General features: G+C 36.3%; 1 long non-coding RNA gene across 5 annotated transcripts in view; it reads right to left on the bottom strand.

Moving 5' to 3' along the window:
- Positions 1-21649, bottom strand: part of LOC145276680 (uncharacterized) — an 80559-nt gene extending 58910 nt beyond the window's left edge. For all 5 annotated transcript variants that reach the window (XR_013867988.1, XR_013867987.1, XR_013867986.1 and 2 more), the window contains exon 1: positions 21451-21649. This is a non-coding gene — a long non-coding RNA (uncharacterized LOC145276680). The remainder of the gene's footprint in view (positions 1-21450) is intronic.
- Between the last annotated feature and the right edge of the window lie 4591 nt (positions 21650-26240).

Here is a 26240-nt window from a genome sequence, read left to right as displayed (position 1 = left end):
CAACTCCAAAATATTGCAACAACGTTCAAGCCGACTTCGAAGACGTGAAATGGCATAATATGGCTCCACTTGAAACCACACCAAAGACGATAACAGTGGCCGAAAACTTTATTTTAATCACGCTGGGAACGTCCCGATTATTCGTGGCAATCCAGCGATGAATTTTAAGGGTGCTGGAAATGGTTCTGTTGTTATAACTTGAATCGTTAGAGTGCAGGAGTTGTACAGCGACGCAACTCCGATCTCACTCGTTGAAGATTGTGTCATTTTCAGACATAATAAAAGGCTTCTATCGCTCTTGGGATTTGTGCAAAACTGGCCAACTAGTAAATAATTTGCAACAAAAAAGAAAATCGGTTTTCATCAAACGAAAATGGAATCATGTCGTCTTTTCTCTGAGAGGAATGTTATCGTTCTACCCTGTACTATTATTCTGTTAATATATCTTTTATTTTTAAAATACATTGTTTTTACTTTTATGAAATTGACATTTTAGTTCTATTTTTATATTGTTTTACAAATATTATAATGTAAAAATAAATAGTTTCAATAAACGCAAGAGGAGACTGCAGCGAAAACTACTGCAGCTTACATTAATGATATTTACGTCAATGAGAACAATTATCTGCAGTGTACCTCAGGAGTCATTCCTTGGACCTTTATCATTCTTGATATGCATAACCTCCCTGATAAAAGAGTCTCTGTGATGAGTGCTCTATAACAGACACGAGTGAAAAACGAAGGAACACATATTCAAGGCAATGGCAGAAACCCTAGAGAAAGACCTCCATTCTGGAGTAGAATGGGGTCAAGAATGGATGGTAATCTCCAATGCTGCTAAAGACTAAGCTCGTTTCTTTTAATAATTACAAGAAACCCTCTCAATCACCAATAGCTATTGCTAAAAATTAATCACTCGACAGTACTTCGTTCAAACTCCTCGGCTTAACGTTCACAGGAAACATGAGTTGGAACAGATACATCGAGAGCATTGCCAAGGCTGCTTCGAGGAAGGTGGGCATTCTCTACCGAGCTAGAAAGTTATTTACGCCTGAACGTATTGAACGAACTCTTTCTAGTTTCACACAAAAACACGCGTTCACATCTCAAGCCATTTTTCTTGTCATACACATACGCGCACACAAACATACGCACACACGTACACACACGTTAGATATATTCACGTTCACGTACATTCAGGTGCATACACACACACGCTAACGTACACACATGTACGCACACATACGCGCACACGTACGCACACATGGGCAATGCCACGCCCCCTTTAAAGGAAATCCACACATGCGCAAAAGACCACCGGAAACAACTATAAAGAGACCTGAGCTGTTTCCTCCCTTTTTCGATTCGGTTCCCGAGCTGAGCCGTCGACGGACCAACGGCTCCCTTTTGGGGCGCGCGCGCCTGCACGCGTTTCACGGCACCTGCTACTATGTGTGGGGCAAGTGTCAACAGACAGTACGTACACCTTACACGCTTTCTATCTCCAAACTGGATTGACTTTCTCTCTCTCTCTCTCTCTCTCTCTCTCTCTTTCTACAACAATATACGTTCCTTCTCACCAGTTAACAGCGAGAGACGCACGCCAAACTAAACACGTGCTGTACCATTTTCTTTCATTTGTTTCTTCATTAAATAAATTCTAGTTCGTTTACTTCAATAGACGCGTTGTTGGTTCCTTCCTAAAAGCAATTCATTTTTCCTTTCTCAATTCAATTCATTTCCCCTATTTTGTACGACTGGGGGATATATATATATATATATATATATATATATATATATATATATATATATATATATATATATATATATATATATATATATAATATCCACCAGCCCACTACAAATTGGTGACACCCGAACGTGAGATGAACACGCATTTCCTTCTATACCACCAGCCCGCTACAGTATCCTGTACCTCTACAAGGTCACCATTCGCCTATGCATAGCGTATTTCTGTAAGATTTGGACTGGTGCATCTGCTATTAGTTTCTCACTACTGGAAAAGTTCAAAACAGAGTCGTCAACCTGATAGGTCATGAACTGTCATCTAAGCTTAAACCTCTGTCCCATCGACGAAATATTGCACCCCTCTGCCTGTTTTACAAGTATTGTAATGGTGGATGCTCCGACGAATTACAAGCCCGTGTACCTCCTCGACGTAAATACCCCCCGACAAACCCAACAAGCAGCAAATTTTACAGCCCTACACAGTAGAGATCCCTAGATGTAAGAAAGACTTTTACTCTAATAATTTCTTCCCCAGAACTGCTGGACTTTGAAATTTCATTTCGGGTTCCTGTTTCCCCAACTGTACTATTATGCAGAAGTTCAAGTGCAATATAAACAAGCATCTTGCTGCTCAACTCCCTACATAGTATCCCTACAACTTATGTTCCTGATAGTAGCCCTCTACATCAAAGTGGCACAGTGCCTTGTTTGGGGTAAAAATGTAATTAAAAAAATCAAGTTACCTAAATTGATTTTTTTAAAATAAAAGATTTAAAGTAAAGCTATAATGTTCTTTTCTTAAGGGCCAGAATTTTATCGTTCCACCCTGTATTTCATATTATATTAAAATAATAAAAATGGAAAAAAATTGACTGGTTAAGAATAGGCTTGAAGATTAATGGAAGAAAAGAGACAAGTGTTCGAGAGCTATGTGACATAATTTTGTTAATTTTGGTGTTTGAAACGATTTCCATTGGTTGGAAATACTTTTGATATGTTCCTGTGAAAACTAATTTGCCTTTGCAAGTAAATAAACTCTTAACGAGGTATGACGTGACCGTCTAGGGGAGCGTTATTGCTCCCCATTGGGGAGGTTAAGATCCCATCAAACCTTGAGTAAGGCCGGGTAAATATGCTGAGATTGTCTGTTAAACGTTGATTGAATCCTGGACAGCGGTGAGTTACCAAGCAAAAGGGAGGAATTTATTGTGTTATGTAAAAACAGACATATATTTTATTGTTTACGGAATATGACAGAAAATGTCAGTTTAATGTGAAATGAAATCATACATTTGTTGGCCTGATGAACACCTGCACAGGCTGTCTAGCTTCTTAGTGCAGAATAATGACAATGTTGACCTTTTGGAGCGTGTGAATAGAAATTGAGTTTTGATCTCAGATTCGCAAGCTATGGACGGCTGGCTGAGGTGCACACACGCCACACGCAAAAGGAAGTCTTTGTTTTATCGTTATTTCCATGGCAGTTGCTCGTCTGAGCTCTAATCCCTCGTCCACCCTCGCCAATCTTTCACAAGAAACACCCGTCTGGCTGAAACTACTGTCAATAATTTTCCCCACTCGTTATCTGTGCCTAAATCCAAACGTAGATTCCATGAGCAAAGCTTCTTTCTTAGAACTGCACGACAGTGGAACTCTCTGCCGCTTGCCTGTTTCCCACCTGACTACAACTTGGACGTCTTCAAGTCCAACATAAACAAACTCCTGACAAACCGCCCCCTTAAGTAAGACACTCTATCAAAACCCCCAACACTAATTATTACTACAATACTATCTCATTGATTACTGTACACGCAATAACCCTTATCCCTGAGTGGCCTTCGGGCATTGATAAGTGGTGACCCCCATGTAAAAAAAGAAAAGAAAAAAGGGCTTCACAAAGTTCTTAGCATCACAGGCTTCTTGTCTGTTTCCGCTGAATATCAATTAGCTTTGCATGCAAGCCAAAAAAAAAGGACGACAAATTTATTTTCTTCCTTCTACCTCTGGCACAGTCCCGCTTCTTTCAAGGTATAACCCTTATCATCGAGTGGCCTCCGGCCTAGATAAGTGGTGACTCATATGTAAAAAAAAAATGATGAATCCTTTCGTTGTTTTGTTTTAAAAAAAGTGTTGGTTAATTATTCTGTGCTTTTATTAGGGATTTTGTGCACTCACGCATATAATCCTTCCCTACACGAACAAACATGACTGAGAAATACGTTTAGTTCATCATAATTTCAGTTATTTTTTTTTACATTACAAAAATCAAATTTATTCTTTGTTTAGCTGTACAATAAGATGAAGAAGAGAACATTAAAAAAAAACAAAAAAAGTGCGCATCAATAATATAAATCTCAACTGTTTAAATATATGTATGTATGTATGTATGTTTATGTCAGGTCATGTCATATGCTACTGGTACCATGTAACCCAGTACTACGTGCCTCATGGTCGGGTCACCGGCTACTAAACTGGTTCTCCCACCAGACTTGTCTGGTGAGGAGGGTGGCTAGTCTCCCTGAAGGATTAAAAACAAGACCTTCTAAAGGGCGAATGAACCCTTTTTTGGGGTCAACGGCCAACTAGCACCATGTGTGTTTGTGTGTATGTATGTGTGTGCTGGGGTGGAGAGGACTCCCGTAAGCCGTGGTGAAGGCAACCTTTCTAGGAGAAACAAATCTCTGATTTAAAAAAACCATAAAGCGGGAGACCAGTACCCGCATAAAGCTGGTCTGCAGTTTAACTTGTTGCTGGCTATCTTGCTCTTTTTTGTTGCTGGATCTTAACATCTTGAACCGAGAGAGAGAGAGAGAGAGAGAGAGAGAGAGAGAGAGAGAGAGAGAGAGAGAGAGAGAGAGAGGCTTAGCTGCCGTACAAAGCTAAGACTCTGTAACATCATCTATGTGTAGATACTCCCTCAGGCATTTGTTTATAAAAATGGTCCTGTGGCGATGGAAGTCATTTTCGGGCTCATGGACTTTAAGTGTCTGATGGAGTGGCACTCGTCTGGCAAGACGTTGCAATCATCATGTATGTATGTATGTGTATATGTATGCTAAAACTTTCGATAGAAGCGACAGATTTTCACGAGAATGGTATCGTTTTGAAGCTCGAACCTTCGGGCGTTAAAACATTAATTCCTTCACTCTGAACTTGGCACTTTTCTACAGGGAGGGGTCGCTTTTTTCACCGATATTTTCGAAAGTCAGCCACTCTTTTCGATTGACTAGCGTTAATTTAATCTTACGCCACGTTCGGTTGGCGATTGGCGTTTTTTTTGTTTTTTTTTTCACGGTCTTTTCCTCCTTCGTGATACGGGTTCGAGCCTGCCTACCTACTACCACGTTTTTGCTCAACACGCACCTCCAAACACCCGGATAACGCCGAGCACACAGGCTAGTTACATAAAATAAATAATTAATATATATCCTCCTATTTCTTAAAATTAGAATTTCTTCTATATTAAAGAGAATAAAAAAGAATTATCACCCAAAATTTAATTTCTCTTTCAACAAAAATAGAACTAATTTTTATTTAGGTGAAAAGCGAGATTTTAAAAAATAAAAATAAACGAACATTACATAAAAATAAATGATTAATATATGCTCATATTTATTAACTCGACCTTGTTATGAACAAGGCCGATAGCCATTAGTCGCATGCTCTCGTGTAATGAATGAATGCGTGAATGTAGGATTGACATGAAATTCTTAAAGATAAACTAAAATGACTGAAAAATGGGCTGAAATGACTTAAATAAATAAAAAGTAAATGACTTAGAATGAGTTCAATGAACTTAAGGATGAATTGAGTGACCTTAAGAATGACTTCAATGCTTAAAAAAACTGGAATCCTTCAAAAACAACTTGAATGGTCTGGAAAATAACTTGAATGGCTTTGAGACTGAGTGATTGTAAAGTGGGTGATAATTTTACATTAAATTAATACAGAAAGGTGATCCCCCACTTTATATCACAAATTTACAAACATAAGTACAGCATGTAGTAAGAACAGATACTACACTTTGAGATATTACATTTTTTATTTACAGGAAAAAATACAGTTGGGTAATGAATAAAAACTTAGGCACAAGGCCAACTCAAAACGAAGGGGGGATTGTGAGGTTGGCTGATCCATCTCGTCTCTGTTGTAAATTTTAAATGATTTTTTCTCTCGGCCAGAATCTTTCATCAGGGTTACCCCTTTAAATTTGTATTTATGTGTGTGTGATGGGAGGGGGTGTTCCTACTTAAACCCAATTTTGGCCAAAAGGCCAAGAAAAGCCACAAAAGCTAAGAACAGCATCTATTAAAAACAGACCTTTGATCTTAACCAAAAAGGCCAAGCACAAAAGTGTTACAGACAGACCGACCGACCGACCGACCGACCGACCGACCGACGGAGTGACTTATAGAGTCGCTTGCACGCGACAAAAAACCAAACAATGTTTGTTTTATTATCTGTTTGTTTAGAATACGCGATAAACTCAATCCGTATGAATTCGAAGGCGACTCGTTTGATTTACCAATTTCTGTTTTTATAATTTAATACATTCGTTTAAAAAAGCTGTTGTGGGCGAGAAAGAATTTCTTCCTATAAACGAGCTTTACTTACGCGGAGTTGACATTTTAACATATCAGACACTTTTAACTGTTTGTTTTTTGTTATGGCGAGATGAGCATCACAGCCGGAACTTTTTATCGAAAGAACGTTATCACCGGTCACCGGTTGGGAGAGCCTTCCCTGAGCGGGAACACTTAAAAACGTAACATGCTGACTCTGTAAATATTCTCAATAAAATTCTCTAATTCGTTATTACTTCAGAACCTCTTTATCCATTTATTTTCCTTGTGGAATCCTTTTATTACGGCCACCCACCGCAGGATATATCAACTGGCGACGAAAATGAGATACGAACTGTTAATTCATATAAAAAAAAAAAAAACACGTGGTAACCGAGAACATTCTGAAAATTGTTGTTCACAAAGTTCACTTTTAATTGAAGAAAAAGTTTATTAGAAAGCGAAAGACTGGTGTCTGCCACAAATTTACGCAAGTAAAAAATAATGTTTATATTATTGACGAGTTAAACTCCGTTTTTCACTTTTTAAACCCCCAAAGAGTTGACGTTATATAATGCGCGCGCGTGTGTGTGTAAATCGTGACTTTCTTCATGAGAGCTATTTTTACGTGTTTTTTGTATTTGGTTAATACGATAAAAAAAACCAACAAATGAACAATACTGAGGAATCTGTGTTTATTTAATAAAGAAATTTTTTTAAAGAAGTTTACGTGTGTCTGCTGAAGTAGACGATAAAGGAGTCTCTTGAAATTTTGTCAAGTGTTATTTTAACGGTGATTTTATTCGGAACTTTCCTATGTGTTGACAATTTTCTGTGAAAACAAGCATCTTGTTTTTGAACAATATTTTTTTCTTCTCTGTGGTATACGTTAACTTGCTATTGATACATTTAAAAAGAAAATGACATCGGAACAAATAGCGACGTTGACGAGAATGTTAACTGAGAGTTTAATCGCTCAACAAAAAGCCCAAATGGATTTTCAAAAACAAATGCCAATTCAACAAGAACGGATAATCGCTTATTTTGTGAAACGATTTTGTCAGAAAAATCTAAGGAGTGTGCATCCAGATTTTTTTCGGCTGAGGGTATAGCGAACTCGCTTTCAGAGTTTAAATATGACCCAGAAAAAGGTGACACTTTTCCAGCCTATTATCGTAGGTTTGGAACGATATTTACAAAACGATGCGAGAAGTGGTCGGATGAGGAAAAAATTACACTATTACTCCAAAAATGGGCACAGCAGAAAATACTAAATTCACGAATGATATTGCCTAAAAAACCGGAAGAGATCTCTTTTTCTGAAACGGTGACAATTTTGTGTGTTATATTCGGTGAAAGAGATAGTCTTTTTCATACATGGTATAGGTGTTTGAACATGTCAAAAGACGAAACTGATGACATTGTCACATATGCGGGCAAATCAACGCCCAGTGTGAACTGTTTAAATTAAAGGATTTATCAATGGACATGTTTAAGTGCTACATATTTGTCCAGGGACTGACAGCACCGAAGGACAAGGATTTAAGGTCAAGGATATTATCAATCATCGAACAAGACCCGGAAATGAACTTGCAAAAAGTGACAGAAGAATGTCAAAAAATGATAAATGTAAAAAGCGCCACTACGAGGATAGAGGAAAAGTCACATGCCAAGTCCAGGTAGTAAAACAGAAGACATTTCCAAAAGACAAAGGGAAAAGTTTTGAATGTTGGAGTTGTGCGGGTCCGCACTTAAGAAAAAACTGCCCTTATAAAGACCAACGTTGTACCAAATGTCGCCTAGTGGGACACCGGGCATCCCACTGCCGAACTAAGCAAGACAAAAGACGGAAATGGAAGCCAAAAGTAAATGTGGTCTTGTCCAAAGAAGAAATAAAACAAGGAGGGAAACGGAAATTCGTTCACACACAAATAAATGGTCACTCAGTGAAGCTACTTTTAGACACAGGAAGCGACATATCAATTATCGACGAAGTGACCTGGAAGAGAATTGGTGGTCCAAAACTGAGAAAAACACAAAAAATTGCAAAAGGTGTTTCCGGAGAGCGATTAAAATTTATGGGAGAGTTTAATTGCAGTGTTTCGCTTGGACCGAAAACTTTTTCCTCATACCTTTCAGTTGTTCCAGGAATAAATTCTTGCCTTTTTGGAATTGATTGGATTGTTTTGTTTGATTTATGGGAGCTACCCATAAATTCATTTTGCAATAATGTAAGAGCGTTGGAAAAGAAAAATTCCACACAAAAATGACCATTTTCTGGCAGTGTTAAAAAGTGAATTCCCCAAAGTTTTTTCAGAGGGATTAGGAGTGTGCACCAAAACTGAAGTAAATTTTGAATTAAAACAGAATGTAAAACTTGTTTTTAGACCAAAAAGAAATGTGCCTTTTTCTTCAAAAGAAGATATTGAAATTGAACTAAAAAGACTGCAGAAGAATGGTGTAGTCGAAAAAGTTGACTATTTTGAGTGGACGAGCCCCACTGTGTATGTTAAAAAGAAAAATAAGAAGATTCGGGTATGTGGCGATTTTTCTACAGGCCTTAATGACTGTCTGATTGATCATAGTTATCCACTTCCATCTCCTGAAGACATTTTTACAAAGCTGAATGGAGGTAGAATTTTCTTCAAAATCGACTTATCGGAAGCTTACCTTCAGGTAAAAGTCAGTGAAGAATGTTCTAAGTATTTGTGTATCAATACCCATCTAGGACTTTTCCGACTAAAAAGACTTCCTTTTGGATTAAAAGTGGCCCCAGCACTATTTCAACAAATAATGGATACGATGCTTGCTGATTTAGATGTTGCAATCGCATATTTGTATGACATCCTTGTCAAGAGTAAAAATGTACAGGAACATAAAGAACACATCAGAGAAGTTTTCCAAAGAATTGAGGAATTTGGTTTAAAGTTAAGTGCCGAAAATGTGAATTCTTTTTAAAACAGATAAAATATCTTGGTCAAATTATCGACAGCCAAGGCAGAAGACCGAATCCTCAGAGAGCAGAAGCAATCAAGAGGATGCCAGCACCCAATAATGTTGCCCAGTTACAATCTTTTTGGGGTTTGGCTCAATATTATGCTATTTATATTCATAACATGCATAAGTTGAGAGCACCATTGAATGATTTGTTAAAAAAGGACAACAGTGGATTTGGTCAAAAGAATGCCAAAATGCGTTTGAAGATATTAAGAAATGCTTGCTACCAGATTACTCTAGCACACTTTGATCCACAGAAAGAATTGATTGTTGCATCAGATGCAAGTTCTTCTCCATAAACTTGAAGATGGATCAACAAAGCTAATAGCCCATGCATCCAGATCACTTTTGCCGGCTGAAAGAAACTATTCTCAAATTGAAAAAGAAAGCTTGGCGATTATTTATGCCATTAAAACATTCCATAGATTTATTCATAGAAGGATGTTTACTTTGCAAACCGACCACAACCCCTTATTGACTATTTTGGCTCTAAAAAAGGCATACCTACGCACACTGCGAACAGACTCCAATGATGGAGCATAATTCTACAAAATTATAACTTTAAAATGGAGTACATTTCATCCCAAAATATCGGACATACAGATGGACTGTCCAGGCTCATCCAAAAGTGTGCTGAACCTTTGGAAGACACAGTAATAGCTGCATTGACAGAGGAAAAAAACTCTCCGGGTTACTGTGCAACACAATCAGAGAGTTACTAGTGACTCTAGACGAAATAAATAAGGCAGCAGAAAAGGATGATTATATTGTGAAAATGAAAAGTTGGTGCAACTAAATGGAAAATCAAAGAAAGACCCTAAAATTTTACCATTTTCCATTTCTGCCCAAACCTTGAGGTACGCAGACAGAGTCGTCATACCGACTACGCTTCAGAGAAGAATTTTTAAAGAATTTCATAGTGGTCATCCAGGCATGTCGAGAATGAAAGCTTTAATGCGTGGATATACGTATTGGCCTAGGATGGACCAGGACATTGAAAAACTCGTAAGAGAGTGTCAAGGGTGTCAGCTAGCAGCAAAGGCACTACCTGTGCAGATACAACCGTGGCCAAAGACTGATACACCGTGGACTCGGTTACATATCGATTATGCAGGTCCTTTAAATGGACATTATTTCTTAGTTGTCGTCGACAGTTTCACAAAATGGCCAGAAGTGTTTAAATACAAACACCCTACTTCGATGAGTACAATAGACGCACTAAGAGTTCTCTTCAGTCGTTTTGGAGTGCCTAAAACTATTGTCAGCGACAACGGCACCCAATTTACCAGCAAAGAATTTGAAGAATTCTGCAAAGCTCTAGCCATTGAACATTTAACAACGGCAATCTACCACCCAAAGTCAAATGGCCTAGCAGAGAGGTTCGTCGATACATTCAAAAGAGCCTTGAAGAAAAACCAAGGCATGGACACTGACGAGAAGAGTCTTGAACAATTTTTATCGGTGTACAGGATAACTCCGAACCCAAACACTGATACCGGTTCGTCACCAGCCGAACTGATGTTTGCACGGAAAATCAGATCTGTATTTGACAGAATTTTACCAAGTGCAACCAGAGTAACAACAACAAAAGAAAATTTACCAACAAGGTTTTACAAACCTGGTGACAGAATATTCTTCCTGAATTACAGAAGTGGAAAAAATTTTGGGAGGAGGGGATTATCATGAAAAGAATCGGACACATGCTATATTCTGTAAGAAGTAATAAATTCGACTGTCGCAGGGATATAAATCAGCTAAGTCCTCGACACACTGATGACTACAAACAGGCAGAAGAAAATGACCTGCCCTAGAGTTTTTGTATGATTCTTTTAATATTTCCCAACCCTTAACAGAACTTACTCCAGATTTGAGAGTTCCAGCTTCTCCACCAACTCCACCCACTCAAAGGATATTGAGGAGAAAAAGTACAAGGGGGAAAAGAAAAGTTAACCGGCTGAGCCCCAAGCCAAAAAGCAAACGATATTAAGCCAAATTCTCTTGGGAGAAATTGTCTTAGGGGGAGGTTTTATGGCGAGATGAGCAATTTACCGCCGGAACTTTGTATCGAAAGAACGTTATCACCGGTCACCGGTTGTGAGAGCCTTCCCTGGGCGGGAACACTTAAAAACGTAACATGCTGTCTCTGTAAATATTCTCAATAAACTTTTCTATTTCTTTATTACTTCAGAACCTCTTTATCCATTTATTTTCCTTGTGGAATACCTTTCTTGAATATCCTTTTATTTATTACGGCCACCCACCGCAGGATATATCATTTTTAGTCGTTGGAAGGCTAGTGTGTGTTTTCAAAATACATATATGGGCAACAATGTATATATATATATATATATATATATATATTTATATATATATATATGTGTGTGTATACATATATATATATATGTATATATATATATATTATGTCACACTAGTGTGTGTTTTCAAAATATATATATGGGCAATAACATATATATATATATAATATATATATAATATATATATGTATATATATATATATATATATATATATATATATATATATATATATATGTATGTATATATATATTGTCACACATCTGACGGGGAGGGGCTAAATAAAAAGCAAACAAAGGGATATGGAAAGGAATTTACGAAAAGCAAATGTGTATCGCAAGCAGACAAATTTTCTGCATAGGGGTATCGTCAAGGTCCCAGTAAGGTAAGGTTCAATTTTCCTTTTCATTACAAAAAAGGTTGAAACAAGAAACGGTAATTAGTTCCCATGAGATAAGCGGGATACAAAATAAACACAAGAATCGAACACGATAAAATGGCGAGTAAGAACGAAGATGTCCAAATAATATAAAATAAATTTATTAAAGACAGGGAAAGAAAAAATTAACGAGAAAAAAATATTCAAAATTTATGGAGCTTAGGATATTTCTAACATGGAAACTGAGCGAAAATTCTGCAAGAGAAAGAACAGAGATTAACAGCGTAACTAGACTCCCCGCGACCACGAGGAAAGAAAGAGAAACAAAATTTTACACTCACAACTCCTTTTTTTTGTCTTCTTTTTTGTTTGTTTGTTTTGTTCTTTTACTTTTCACGACTCATGAGCAACACATTTAGTTGTGGTGGAAGAAAGTTCTAAATGACAAATTTACAGTTTTTCAATACTTTTTCTTTCATCCCCTTTTTCATATCATATCTGTCAGCATCCGTTTTCGCTTTTCCGCGGTTAGCCTTTGGCTGGTATATATTTTTCCTTTGGTTCTTCCATATTTGAAAATGCGTCATAACGCTTAAGGGGTCCAGAGAAGAATGAGAATGGACTCTCAGGGAGAAACTTTACACCAGGATAACGATGAAAATAACTTTAAAATTAACAATAACAATAGAGCATAAACAAATAAAATAAACATACATATACAAAAATTATCATGTGTGTATATATATATATATATGTATGTGTGTATATGTATATGTATGTGTATGTGTGTATATTTAAAAAAAAACAAGCGTCTGTAATTCATATCAATTGGACTGTTGTTTTTCATCGATTCGTATGTTGAGTTATTTGGAAAATTATATGTGAATTTGTCAACATCATCATCATAATTATCATGTATTGCATATATGTTAGTCTAAAACAAACATTTCATTTTTTTTTTAATCCAAGCGTCTGTAATTCATATCAGTTGGGCCATTGTTTTTCGTCGATTCGTATGTTGAGTTATTTGGAAAATTATGTGTGAATTTGTCAACATCATCATCATTATCATGTACTGTATATGTGTGAGTCTAAAACAAATTTTTGTTTAAAAAAATCCAAGCGTCTGTAATTCATATCAATTGGACTGTTGTTTTTCGTCGATTCGTACGTTGAGTTATTTGGAAAATTATGTGTGAATTTGTCAACACCATATTCATCATTATCGTGCACTGCATTGCATAAGTGTGAGTCTAAAACAAACTTTTCATTTAAAAAAAACAACAAAAAAAGGAAGGAGGAAAGATCAGGAAGGAAAAGGGACAAAAACGGTCCAGCCGCTGATCACTTACTATGTATATATCTGTGTATGTATATGTATGTGTATTATGTATTGCGTATGTATGTATGCATACACGTGTGTTGTATGTATGTGTGTATCTGTATGTATGTGTATATATGTATGTATGCGTGCATGTATATATATGCATGTATAATAGTGACCGTCTTCAGTGTCATGTCTGTTTGAGCGTGTGAATTTTGCCGGTAGGACTAAAGTCATTTTCGGCTCATGGACTTTCAGTGCCTGAGGGAGTGGCACTTGTCTGACAAGGCGTTGTAATCATCATATGTGTGTACATGTATGTATGTATATATATGTATATATATATATATGTATATATATATATATATATATATATATATATATATATATAAAGTATAACACGGAAATTACATAATTGTCGATGCAATAATTTATTTCAACCTTATGGTATTTTCAAGCATCTAAACCAGACAATTACATTTTTGATACTGAAAAAAGGAAAGAAAAGATCGGGCCTCGACCCTCAAAAAACCAGAGGGGGTGGTAGTAGCAATCCACTTAATACATTTTATAGAGAGGGTGGGAGGGATTTAAAAAAATAAAAAATAAAGAATAAAAATATTATGAACCTTATAAGCGGCAGCTCGATGTAACCATAGATACACACACACAACACACATACACACACATACACACACACACACACACGCCTCTAAATATGTACGTTCTTACACGTAAATGCCTTGACACGCGTTTACTAACCTAGGAAGAAAGGGGAGAAAATATACGGATATAGAGAGAAAGAAATAGAACAGAGCGTAATGGAAAAAGAAGAAGAAAGAAAATAGAGGAAGAAAAAATGAGGAGACACTGATCAGCTGCTGCCTGTCATATTAGTCTAGAAACTCTGAGAAAGATAAGGGAAAGAAAATGGAGATTATACTCGCGTCCTATAGTTAATTGAGTTATGGAAAGTAAGTCTATTAAAAGATAAATAAAAAAATATAAAAATAAAAAAATATTATATAAAAAGTTTTAAAACTATCTGTATGTTATTATGTTAAAATTAGTTAGAAATAGATGTTATCTTATACTACATTTAAATATTGTATTCGTAATATATTGCTATGAATTTAAAAAAAATTGAGTCTTATGTAGTTAATATTTTATATATATATATATTTTCATGTAATTAATTTTATTGGTGATTATAGCGGTCGTTGTAATTAATATTTCACTTCTTAATTGATTAAGAAGTAGAAAATTGCAATATTAGCCGCTCCCAATTCGATAGGACTATCTAGTTTCGGTTAATATATACTTTTATTCACTCCGTACACAAAAGTACTTTCATGCACGCATAAAGAAATAAATAAAATAATTATATTTTACAGTTTTGTGTTGATTTGTATTAAATCTAATAATGTCTAGTTGTAGTATTTGATCTTTTTGACTTAACTCAGTTTAATAACTAATGTATTATCTGCAGAGAAAAATTATTTTCTTAAAGCTATCTCATTTATTTATAAGTAATTTGGATAAAACAGGTACTTCGGGAAAAAGTACACCCAACTTAGATTTCGGACAACAAATCATCAAGTAGTTAATATCGAGTATATACCGGACAGCACTATAATTGCCAGTGGGGTGGGGTGGGAGGGTTTATCGTAAATAATCTAGTGGTGTTATATTCGGTGTCTTTACCATTATAGAATTATCTGTTCGTCGGATCTGGAGTTATTGGTTATTTTAAATTTACATTTATGTCTACATCTGGCCATCAGTTCATCTCGTTTGTTTAGGAGATTATTATGTTCGTACTTCAGGATTCTTATTTTTTCCTCGAGGCATAAACTGCATCTCTGCCTAAAGCCGTTTGGAACGTCCGAATGACATAGGATTGACCATGAAATCACTGGGGATCGATTCTCATTTTTTAATAACCACCATTGTTTAGCTAACTCGGTTTTATTCTTAAGTTCTGGGTTATTGAGAGAATGTTTATGGTCATAAAAACGCTGTTTCCAGTTTCCAGCGGAGATACCGAACTAAACTTTTTTGTCCCTGTTATTATCTTCTGGGTTGATCGTGGCCTTATAAACCACGCACTCAACTTTACAATTACCGTCCAGTGGGCAGTTATTTTTCACTTGGCAGTTACATTTGTCTACTGTAGCCTTATTTCTATTAGAGTTGTTTAATATTTTACTATTATGAGTGCTAATTATTCTGTCCATGTTTTTAGTGCACGAGTAACTTATTTTAATGGTTCTTCTATTAAATATCTTCCTAAGTGGATTATTTATGGTAAAATGCTTATCTATTAGGTTCAAAAATACTTTCCCTATGTTTATGTTGGATAGTTGACAGTAAGGGGGATTAAACCATATTATTTTCCGGCCTCTGTTCTTAGATTTATTTTTATTTTTATTTTCCTTCTTAATATATGTGAGTTTTTCACTGTATCCGCTTATCTCTAGTGCTCTATTGTATAATTTTTTATTTGCTTCAAAAATTTTTTTGTTAGCCGAAAGTTTATTAATCCTAGTGTTAATCGTTTTAGGTATTTGTTTAATTATGCAACTTGGATGGTTAGATCTAGTATTAATATAAGATGGTGTGTTATTATCTTTATTGAACGGCTTGTATATCCCCTTTCTTAAGTCTAGAGTTATGTCTAGATAATTAACTTCTTTACAATTTGGGGTAATATCTATTTTAAATCCAAGGTATTTGAAGGCTCTTACTAATTTTTTATGTATTTTCGATACCATGGGGCCGTCACTATTAGGGATAACAATTAGTCCATCATCCCTGTATAATCCCACTAAGTTAGGCTCTATAATTCTGCTAATAGTGTACATTATAAATATGCCCACTAGGTCAGCAATCTGGGCTGAGTCAAAAGCCCCCATCGGGACGTCAAATTCGTTGTTATTCGCTTTGATCCATGTTTCCTGATTGTTTAAAAGTATGGATCTGCGACAAGCCATAATTAGTTTTACCTGATCCTCGGATACATCCACGAAATTCCTAGCATAATTAATGCTGTTCATGAGTAATTCCTTGGAAATTGAGGGATAGAAATCCATGATATCGAATTGGATGAAACAGGCATTCCTCTTATTTTCAATCGATTTAAACCATTCGATAGTATCCGAAGAATCCTTCCACAGATTGAATTTAGTGGCCTCCAGGGTTACATTAATAATGTTCCTGATAATCTCCCTAGATACATGACCGAGTTCCGATTTAGTGGAATTGATCAGTCTAGACTGCTTCTTGATGTGGAAATTATTCTTGTGGTCCTTGATGAGTATGTATGCGTTTCTCTTATCTATTTTTCCCACTCTATCTTCTATACCCAGTTTGGATGCAAATACTTTGGTTTCTTCATTGATTCTATTTTCAGTGTCGAGGGTATCCTTTTTGTAACTATTACAGATGTTCTCCAGAATAGTTTTCTTCTATACAGATGGGCACATCTTGTAAATATTCGTTGATTTATCAGCCTTCACCCACACTTTATTAGACTTTTTAATCTCTGCGATGTCATTTTTCAGGATTGACTGGAATTTGTTTGAATACCTCCGGAACTTAATTCTTTTAACTAAGTCAAATAGATCAGTCTTGAATGGCTTTAAAGCCTCGATGGGTTTACAGGTATTCTGAGATCTGAAATTATAGGTTTCCTTGAAGTTATAATCCTCATTTCTTAGATAGAAATACGCTTTCCATCTCAGTCTGTTGGTAAAATCCGTTATTCTGTCCATAAGAGAGAAAGTGAAGCTGTGTAAGCTGGGAAAAGGTATATTTTTCAGCGAATACGATGGTGTGAATTTTTCCATCTTCAGTTCAAAATTGAAGTAATTCCGATACTAGGAATCCTGTGAGAGCTCAATACGGTGTGGAGCCAATTATAGTGTTATAATGGAATAATTCCAGAGGAAATCCGGGTATGAGAGCTCAATGTGGTAAACAGAGCAATAACATAAAAAGTATAACACGGAAATTACATAATTGTCGATGCAATAATTTATTTCAACCTTATGGTATTTTCAAGCATCTAAACCAGACAATTACATTTTTGATACTGAAAAAAGGAAAGAAAAGATCGGGCCTCGACCCTCAAAAAACCAGAGGGGGTGGTAGTAGCAATCCACTTAATACATTTTATAGAGAGGGTGGGAGGGATTTAAAAAAAATAAAAAAATAAAGAATAAAAATATTATGAACCTTATAAGCGGCAGCTCGATGTAACCATAGATACACACACACACACAACACACATACACACACATACACACACATACACCCACATACACACACACACACGCCTAGTGCTGTCCGGTATATACTCGATATTAACTACTTGATGATTTGTTGTCCGAAATCTAAGTTGGGTGTACTTTTTCCCGAAGTACCTGTTTTATCCAAATTACTTATAAATAAATGAGATAGCTTTAAGAAAACAATTTTTCTCTGCAGATAATACATTAGTTATTAAACTGAGTTAAGTCAAAAAGATCAAATACTAAAACTAGACATTATTAGATTTAATACAAATCAACACAAAACTGTAAAATATAATTATTTTATTTATTTCTTTATGCGTGCATGAAAGTACTTTTGTGTACGGAGTGAAAAAAAGTATATATTAACCGAAACTAGATACGTCCTATCGAATTGGGAGCGGCTAATATTGCAATTTTCTACTTCTTAATCAATTAAGAAGTGAAATATTAATTACAACGACCGCTATAATCACCAATAAAATTAATTACATGAAAATATATATATATATAAAATATTAACTACATAAGACTCAATTTTTTTTAAATTCATAGTAATATATTACGAATACAATATTTAAATGTAGTATAAGATAACATCTATTTCTAACTAATTTTAACATAATGACATACAGATAGTTTTAAAACTTTGTATATAATATTTTTTTATTTTTATATTTTTTTATTTATCTTTTAATAGACTTACTTTCCATAACTCAATTAACTATAGGACGTGAGTATAATCTCCATTTTCTTTCCCTTATCTTTCTCAGAGTTTCTAGACTAATATGACAGGCAGCAGCTGATCAGTGTCTCCTCATTTTTTCTTCCTCTATTTTCTTTCTTCTTCTTTTTCCATTACGCGCTGTTCTATTTCTTTCTCTCTATATCCGTATATTTTCTCCCATTTCTTCCTAGGTTAGTAAACGCGTGTCAAGGCATTTACGTGTAAGAACGTACATATTTAGAGGCGTGTGTGTGTGTATGTGTGTGTATGTGTGTGTGTGTGTATCTATGGTTACATCGAGCTGCCGCTTATAAGGTTCATAATATTTTTATTCTTTATTTTTTATTTTTTAAATCCCTCCCACCCTCTCTATAAAATGTATTAAGTGGATTGCTACTACCACCCCCTCTGGTTTTTTTAGGGTCGAGGCCCGATCTTTTCTTTCCTTTTTTCAGTATCAAAAATGTAATTGTCTGGTTTAGATGCTTGAAAATACCATAAGGTTGAAATAAATTATTGCATCGACAATTATGTAATTTCCGTGTTATATTTTTATGTCATTGCTCTGTTTACCACATTGAGCTCTCATACCCGCATTTCCTCTGGAATTATTCCATTATAACACTATATATATATATATATATATATATATATATATAAAAACTAACATAAAAACACGTTTTAGATAGGTTTAAAATAGGTCAGGACGCTCCCTACTAAAATAGTAAACACAGAGGTACGGGTCAACCGGAGGTCAGCTGGGCATTTGTCCTGTAAATGCCTGCTCATTGGATGATTAGGAAGGGTGCGGTAGAAACTAGAGAGCTGATTGGCTAACTAAAAACTCAATAGTAGATTCGTATATAAAAACGCGAGACAACGCAACAAAATCCCCGCATAAGCCTGATGAATCCTAGCGTGGATGAAACGCGGAATATTCTGTGTAGCTTAATCGCCATATATATTTTGTAACTTACTACTTAGCTCTACCTACGTATTGAGCACTGTTGAAGTAAATACTTAAAGTTTACACATAAATCTATACTTTCGTACATTAATTTATGTGGTTAAATGAAGTAGTTATATATATATATATATATATATATATATATATATATATATATATATATATATATGGGCAATATATATATGGGAAACAACTTCAAAAAGACGCTCCAAATTACAATATTCCCTTTTTTAAAATATTTGATTCCTCTGCTGTGGTAATGGTTCATTCAGGGTTTGCCAAATATAAGTGCTATCCAGATATTGAGCCCCGAGAGGTTTCTAGATGTTATCTGAGAAACAGATTTGACATTTTGGATTCCCGGTCAAAAGGATGTATATTCCCAGCAAATTGGCAGTAGAAGTCAATTAAAGTTGTCCTTCTAAATGTCACACGGACAGTGTGCTTTTCTGCGGGTTAACAACTCTATTTTGTGTAGGCGAAGTTTTTTTTTTAACTTATCCATCTTCTGTGTACTTTAAGAACAAATGGTTCAGTCTCATTTGTTACAAGTAATCATTAAGTAAGATGATATGAATAGGTTTTCAGGGAAGAAATAATTCTGAACATGTGACGGAATTTTGGTGGCGTTACTTCAATTCATCTTTAGTTAACAATACATTATAAAATAAGGAAACAACAGGGGAGCAATAAAAAAGGTTAATAAGAACGTAATCCAAAAATTAAGTATATCGAATTTTATTAATAAATGAATTTATGAATAAATAAAAGCCGGTGCGATTGCTTCCCAAAGCACAATTAACGAAGTTAATCAAAATAGCATTAAAAACAACGAGACACATAACAGTAATAAATAAAAAAGGAATCTCTATACAGAAGACAATTCTTTAAAAGAATTATCATCTTGAGCAACAAAGGTTAATTCATCATCCAAAATGATTCGAACAAAATGATGAAAAACGAGGACTAATCTCGCTTTTCTACCGCAAAACAAAGAAAAAACAATAATGGTCTTACGGGTGAAAAACAAAATACATGCAATGAAAAATTTCTTTCACAAGACTTTTCAGCTCCCGACATATTTTCCATTCAAATAAGTTGCTTTGGAATAAATTGTTTTATTTTATGGAAACTTTAAAACATTAACGTTATTGCGTTTTTTTTATCCCCATGAAAACGTAAAATGAAAAAAAAAACTATTCTTTTATATTTTTCCGCGCAAAGGGATTTTTTTCTACCTTCAGGTTTGTTTTATGTTAAACTTTCTCCTCTTTGTCAATAAACTATTCGATTTCATGAAAAGCGCTTTCTCTTTAAGAGTGTGTATCTTGGAAAGTTAATCTGTTCTGACTTACTCAAAATACTTTAGGTTTTCTCTTCTTAACTTTTTTTGAAGAAAGTAAAAAGACTAAGGGCAGTTTGTCAGGAAATCGTTTTTATTCTCCTCTTTTAGAGTCTTTCTGATCTTTATTTCAAGAGACTGATAAATATACGTTGATAAGTCTGGTTGACTCTTTAAAAAAGCACAAACCACGTTCTCTAAATCAACTAAAAAAATTATGTTTGGCCCCCAAATCAACAGAGATTAGACCATTGCTATAATGATTCGGTCGCTGTAAATTTGGGCAATTCTGGATCTGTGCAATTGTAGAGGGTCCACTCTCCCGGGTGTTGCCCTCTCTCTTCGAGAAGGAATTAGTTTATTGCTAATTAGCTGATGCGCCCTTACTGAAGAATGCCGACGGAGCTTCTCAGGCACTTTTTGCAGGTCAGACTGCCCCTCTTTGGGGCGCTGACTTCTCAGTCCCACTTCTCGACCCTGGTGTCTAAGTTCTTACAATGGTAGAGAACTAAACAATTTTTAAAATTGCATGGAATGAAGATGGTCGAGAAGGCCCCTTGTTACACACTTGCTAAGCGTGACCGCTGAAATCCTCACTCATTCCAGCAAAATATTAAATAATGATGACGATAATGAGGAGTGACCAAGCCCTACATTGGCAAGGGAAGTTGACCTCCACGAACCCCTGACACTGCTTAATGACTTCTTATAGATACTTTTTCAACAGTATTCGATTATTATTATAAATATGCGCCACTATTATAAAATTGAAACAGGGTTATTTAGTCTTCTACTTACTTCGTAGTGTAAGCATCTTGATTGAATTCGCTGATCTGGTGAGATTTGCGTCCGTACAGTCAATTCGACGACAATGTCATATTTAATTTCAACAACTTTTCTTGCTTTTATACTATCCGTTTTGAGGTGGGTTGTTTAGAAGATAAAAGAGAGCAAAAGGAATGATTCTTCCTTGCATTTTCTTGCCTTTTTAATATGTCAATCAAACAAAACGACTGTATTTTCTTTTTTATCCCTGCTCGATGATTAAACTGCTTTCCACGTATTTCGTTTTTTTTTTATTTCTTTTAAAACAATTTTCGATCATTTTAGATTCTTTTTAATGACAGCTTTTATGAAACTGTAACATTTCAGTGAAAACAACAAATAAAAATAAAAATGTTGTGTTGAATTAATGTGTTGCGCAGTCCTTACAATTAACCATTCTCTATTTTTTTTCCATTTTGCATTAAAAACTCGAAATCATTTTTTGTTTAGGTGTAGAAATCGATAGAGATGAGAAAATTAAAAAGAATAAAATAAAAATAAACGCGAATAACACAAAAACAAACAATTAATATATATCCTCCCATTTCTTAAAATAAGTATTTTCCTATATTAATACTCGACCTTTTGATAAAATACTAAAGAATTTCGGTTTTAGTTTCTGCGTTAAATTTAAACCCATGTACATATGAAGACGTCTCATTTGATTTGCCTATTTGGGGAGTCTTTAACCCCTAATATACTCGCTCATGGAAGCTGTTAAGAACGAGAAAAAAATTGTTCCTGTAAGCGAGATTTATTTACGCGGGGTCGACATTTTAAGATATCAAATGCTTTTAACAATATGTTCTAGTCGTTAAACGGTCGAAAGCTAATGTTGTGTCCTTTCAAAATATCTTTCCATTGACAACAACTTCATAAATAAAGGCGCTCCAAATTACAATACTCCATTTTGGTCTCATTGACAATAAAACATTGGGGTAAATAAAAATTTATTTATGAATAGAAATTGTCTTCATTGTGTAATAAAAAAAAGCATATTGACACTGTGCATATCTGTCCTGAAATGAAGTTGTGGAAAAATACTTCTTCGGGACCCTCTTCTTATGTCTGTAAACTACAACAAAGTAGATAGCGATTCACCAATCCACAAATTTATCGTTCGTATAAGATGTTAGAAGAATCTCCTCGACCCCAGCAGCTACATTCTGGTAAATTATCCCTTTATTTACTACACTCCCTAAACAACAAGAAAAATATATACGAAAAGAAAATGTCAAAATATGTGTGACTCTGCAGGGAGACGTAGAGATGCTAGGCCTCTGTCAGGAGCCACGTAGCGGTGACAGTGGTTCAGCTTACCCTCATTCTGTATCTCAACCGAGGCTTCACTGTCGGTTGTAGCTTATTGTAAGATCCAAGACTATTCTAGAATAGGTATACTCGTCCGTCTTCTTCATGGTGCACACTTACTGTAATACAACCTTGGCCTTATGGGCAGAGCTATGTCAATTCCAACACACTCAAAATGGTACCACTCATCACAGGAGCCAACAGCATATAAGATCTTGGCTCGGTGGAGGCCTATTGCAAGTAGAGCATAAGATCACAACTAGATTGTGCCGTCTCCTTTATGGGATGAGCCTGAGGATTCCAAGTTTTGCCTGCTCTTTGAAGCGACAGGCAAAGACGCACCAGCATGATCCGGTTTATTCTCATCAGGACAATCATAAGATTGAGGAATTTCCATTGGATATATATGTTTTTAGTGAATAAGCCATTACGAGACCACCACCTTGTTTGACACGAGTCCTTCTCTTCACTCCATCTTAACCTGACATAACCTCAAGTATAGTACCCAACATCCAAAAGGGTCGTGGTTTTAGAGGGCCCTTAACCAATAATATGCCATTTCTTTCAATGCGGCTCGTGAATGGTATCCGATATTTTCTTGGCGACTTTTCTCTTAGATCAAGGAATTATTCTTTGTACCTGTTAAAGTAGACATGCTAAATGTATGTGGCGGTCAGTAAAAAAAAGGAATGTCCACACGTGGAGATAGGTTATGGACGTCTTTATTTTAAGAAGATTAACACCGGAAAAAGGAAGAAACATGACTCCTTTAGGGGAGAGTTCTCAAACCAAAGGGGCATAACTCAGGATGCTAAGTTTACTCTATTAACACCCCTGCTTAAACTTTACATCCTGATAATTTTAATTTTACACAGTCCATGCGGGTTCTCACCAGGGGTTTTGTGAAGCAGTCTGTCGTATTTTTATCAGTAGGCACATAGTTCAGTTCGATTTTACCATTGTTTATTTTGTCCCGTATGTAGTGATATTTTATATCTATGTGTTTTACCCGCTGATTAGTGATAGAGTTTTTTGCAATGGAGATTGCGCTCTGGTTGTCAGAATATCTTGTTGCTTGCTTCCATTCTTTTGTATTGTTCATATCGTTTATTAATTGCAGTAGATATTGTGCTTCCTGTATGGCTGGTGTCATTGCCGTATATTCAGCCTCACATGTAAATAGAGCTACAGTAGACTGCTTTTTACTTTTCCAGACAATAACAGATCCTTCTTCATTTAGGGAAAAACAATACTCGACGTACTTTTTCTGTCTTCAGAGCTTCCCCAATCAGCATCAGTAAATCATGTTAACTTCAGGCCGCCTTCACATTTCCTGAAAGAAAAACAAAAATTTGAAGTCCCTTTCAGATACCTGAATACATGCTTCACTGCATTCCAGTGTTCAATTGTGGGGGTTTGGTTGTACTGTGATAATTTATTTACGACCCATGAAATATCGTGTCTGGTGCAAGTAGATAAGTAAACCAGGTTTTCTATAGCCTCTCTGTACCTTGTGGATGTGGAGAAATGCGTGACTTACCTGGATAGACCACGTGCAGGTCGGTCACCGAAAATAAATAAAAAGAAAGAAAAGAAACGGTCAAGACTCTTATTTATAGAGTAGTGATCACGTGAGTTAGAAGAATATGCAAATAGAGGTAAGCGATATAAAAAGTCTATGTTGTTAAGAGGAGGGGCAGACTGTTGGCAGAAGTCAGTGCTGTCAGACGTGCTTTAGAGTTTTGTTATTATATGCTGTGCTCGATTGTTGGGAGAGAGAAAAGAGAAGAGGAGGAACCAAGAAGACATTCTGCAGGTACTTTGATACAACGGGGGCGCAATTCAACAATCAACCATTTCCTTTGGTTTAAGAACACAAAGGAATCGAGATACTTGACTTTGTGTTGGTTTTAAGCTATTTCGGCGCTTGGTGTGCGGTGACTAACAATGGACAGATTCGACATTCGCTTAATACCCGCGTTCGACGGATCTACCACTGTATCGGCTGTCGTCGAATGGATTGAGAAGGCAGAGAAAATCTGTAAACTGTGCAAAATTAAAGAACCAGCCACAGTTATCCCTTTGAGGCTAACTGGAGGGCCCTATGCAGTCTACCAACAACTCGGGGATGAACCAGGCTGGGATGAAATCAAGCAGAGCCTGTATACAGCGTTTGGTACAGATCCATTTGTTGCGTGGCAACAGTTCACGAGCCGGACACTTCAACCCAAGGAAACAGTCGACGTGTACCTAGCCGACCTGCGAAAATTATCTGTACCGTTTGGTGGGGTCAACGATGAAATATTAAGCTGTGCTTTTTTGGTAGGCCTACCCGAGGAGGTCAGTAAACTGTTGCGGGCATCATCAAGAATCGATGAATTGTCAACTGATGAGTTATTGGCCCGAGCTCGAAACATCTGTAAGGAACAGGAACCAATTGCAGCAGCAGCTCGTTTTCGACATGGAAGCAATGTGGACTCTTTTCCAGATAGTAATAAGCATGCCACCCCAGTGTGCTATAAATGTGGGGAGGCCAATCATTTTGCTAAAGAGTGCCGGGGTGATAGAAAAAGAGACCAGTGCAATGCTATCGCTGCAATAAGTTTGGGCACATATCTTGCAACTGTTCGGGAAACGAAGTTGGGGGCAAGGTACTATCGCTACCCTTGCCCCCTGCCAACCAATAAACACAGGATTGCCTGTCATTAGCGTTAAACTTGATGATGTGCAGTGTTCAGCACTTATAGACACGGGGTGTTCCCGGTCTATAGTTAGTGCCCATTGCTGTCCGGTGTGGCGGAGGAACCCAGTCAGCGTTATGACCATCAATGGCTTATCACGGGTATGTTGTGGTGAAGGGACAGTCACAATCTGTACTGAGAAGGGTGACACAGCTAAAGTTGACGTTCTGGTGATGCAGGAGAAACCCCTTGGCTACGACATGTTGCTTGGAATTGATGCAATACAAGCACTAGGAGGCGTTACAATCACAGCAGCTAGAGGTATCAGGCTTGGAGAAGGGAAAGACGTCTGTGCAGCCATGCCGATTGAAGAAAAGGACTTCTGTGCTACATTTGATGACAACGAAAGGGTGTGGACTGCAAAGTAGAAATGGGCCATGGGCCAGGAACCAGATCGGCTGTGCAACACGATTCCAGAGTATGCAGTTTCTACCAAGAATAGGGCCGCATATGAAGAAGAACTTCAGATGTGGATTGACAACGGTTGGTTAATACCATACCCACAGGAACGTATGGGACCACCCAAGGGATTAATTCCGCTCATGGCTGTTGAACAACCTACCAAAGAAAAAATTCGTCCCGTAATGGATTACCGAGAGTTGAATCGGCATGTTGATGCGTTTACCGGAAACGCAGATGTGTGCGCTGCTAAACTGAGAGAGTGGCGTCAAAAAGGGAGCAATGTAGCACTTCTGGATCTAAAGAGGGCCT

Source organism: Euprymna scolopes, chromosome 5 (genome assembly GCF_053919585.1).
Source record: "Euprymna scolopes isolate OS-2025 chromosome 5, ASM5391958v1, whole genome shotgun sequence".
NCBI lineage: Eukaryota > Metazoa > Mollusca > Cephalopoda > Sepiida > Sepiolidae > Euprymna > Euprymna scolopes.
Note: the sequence above shows the minus strand (reverse complement) of the source record. Positions and strands in the feature narration are given on the sequence as shown.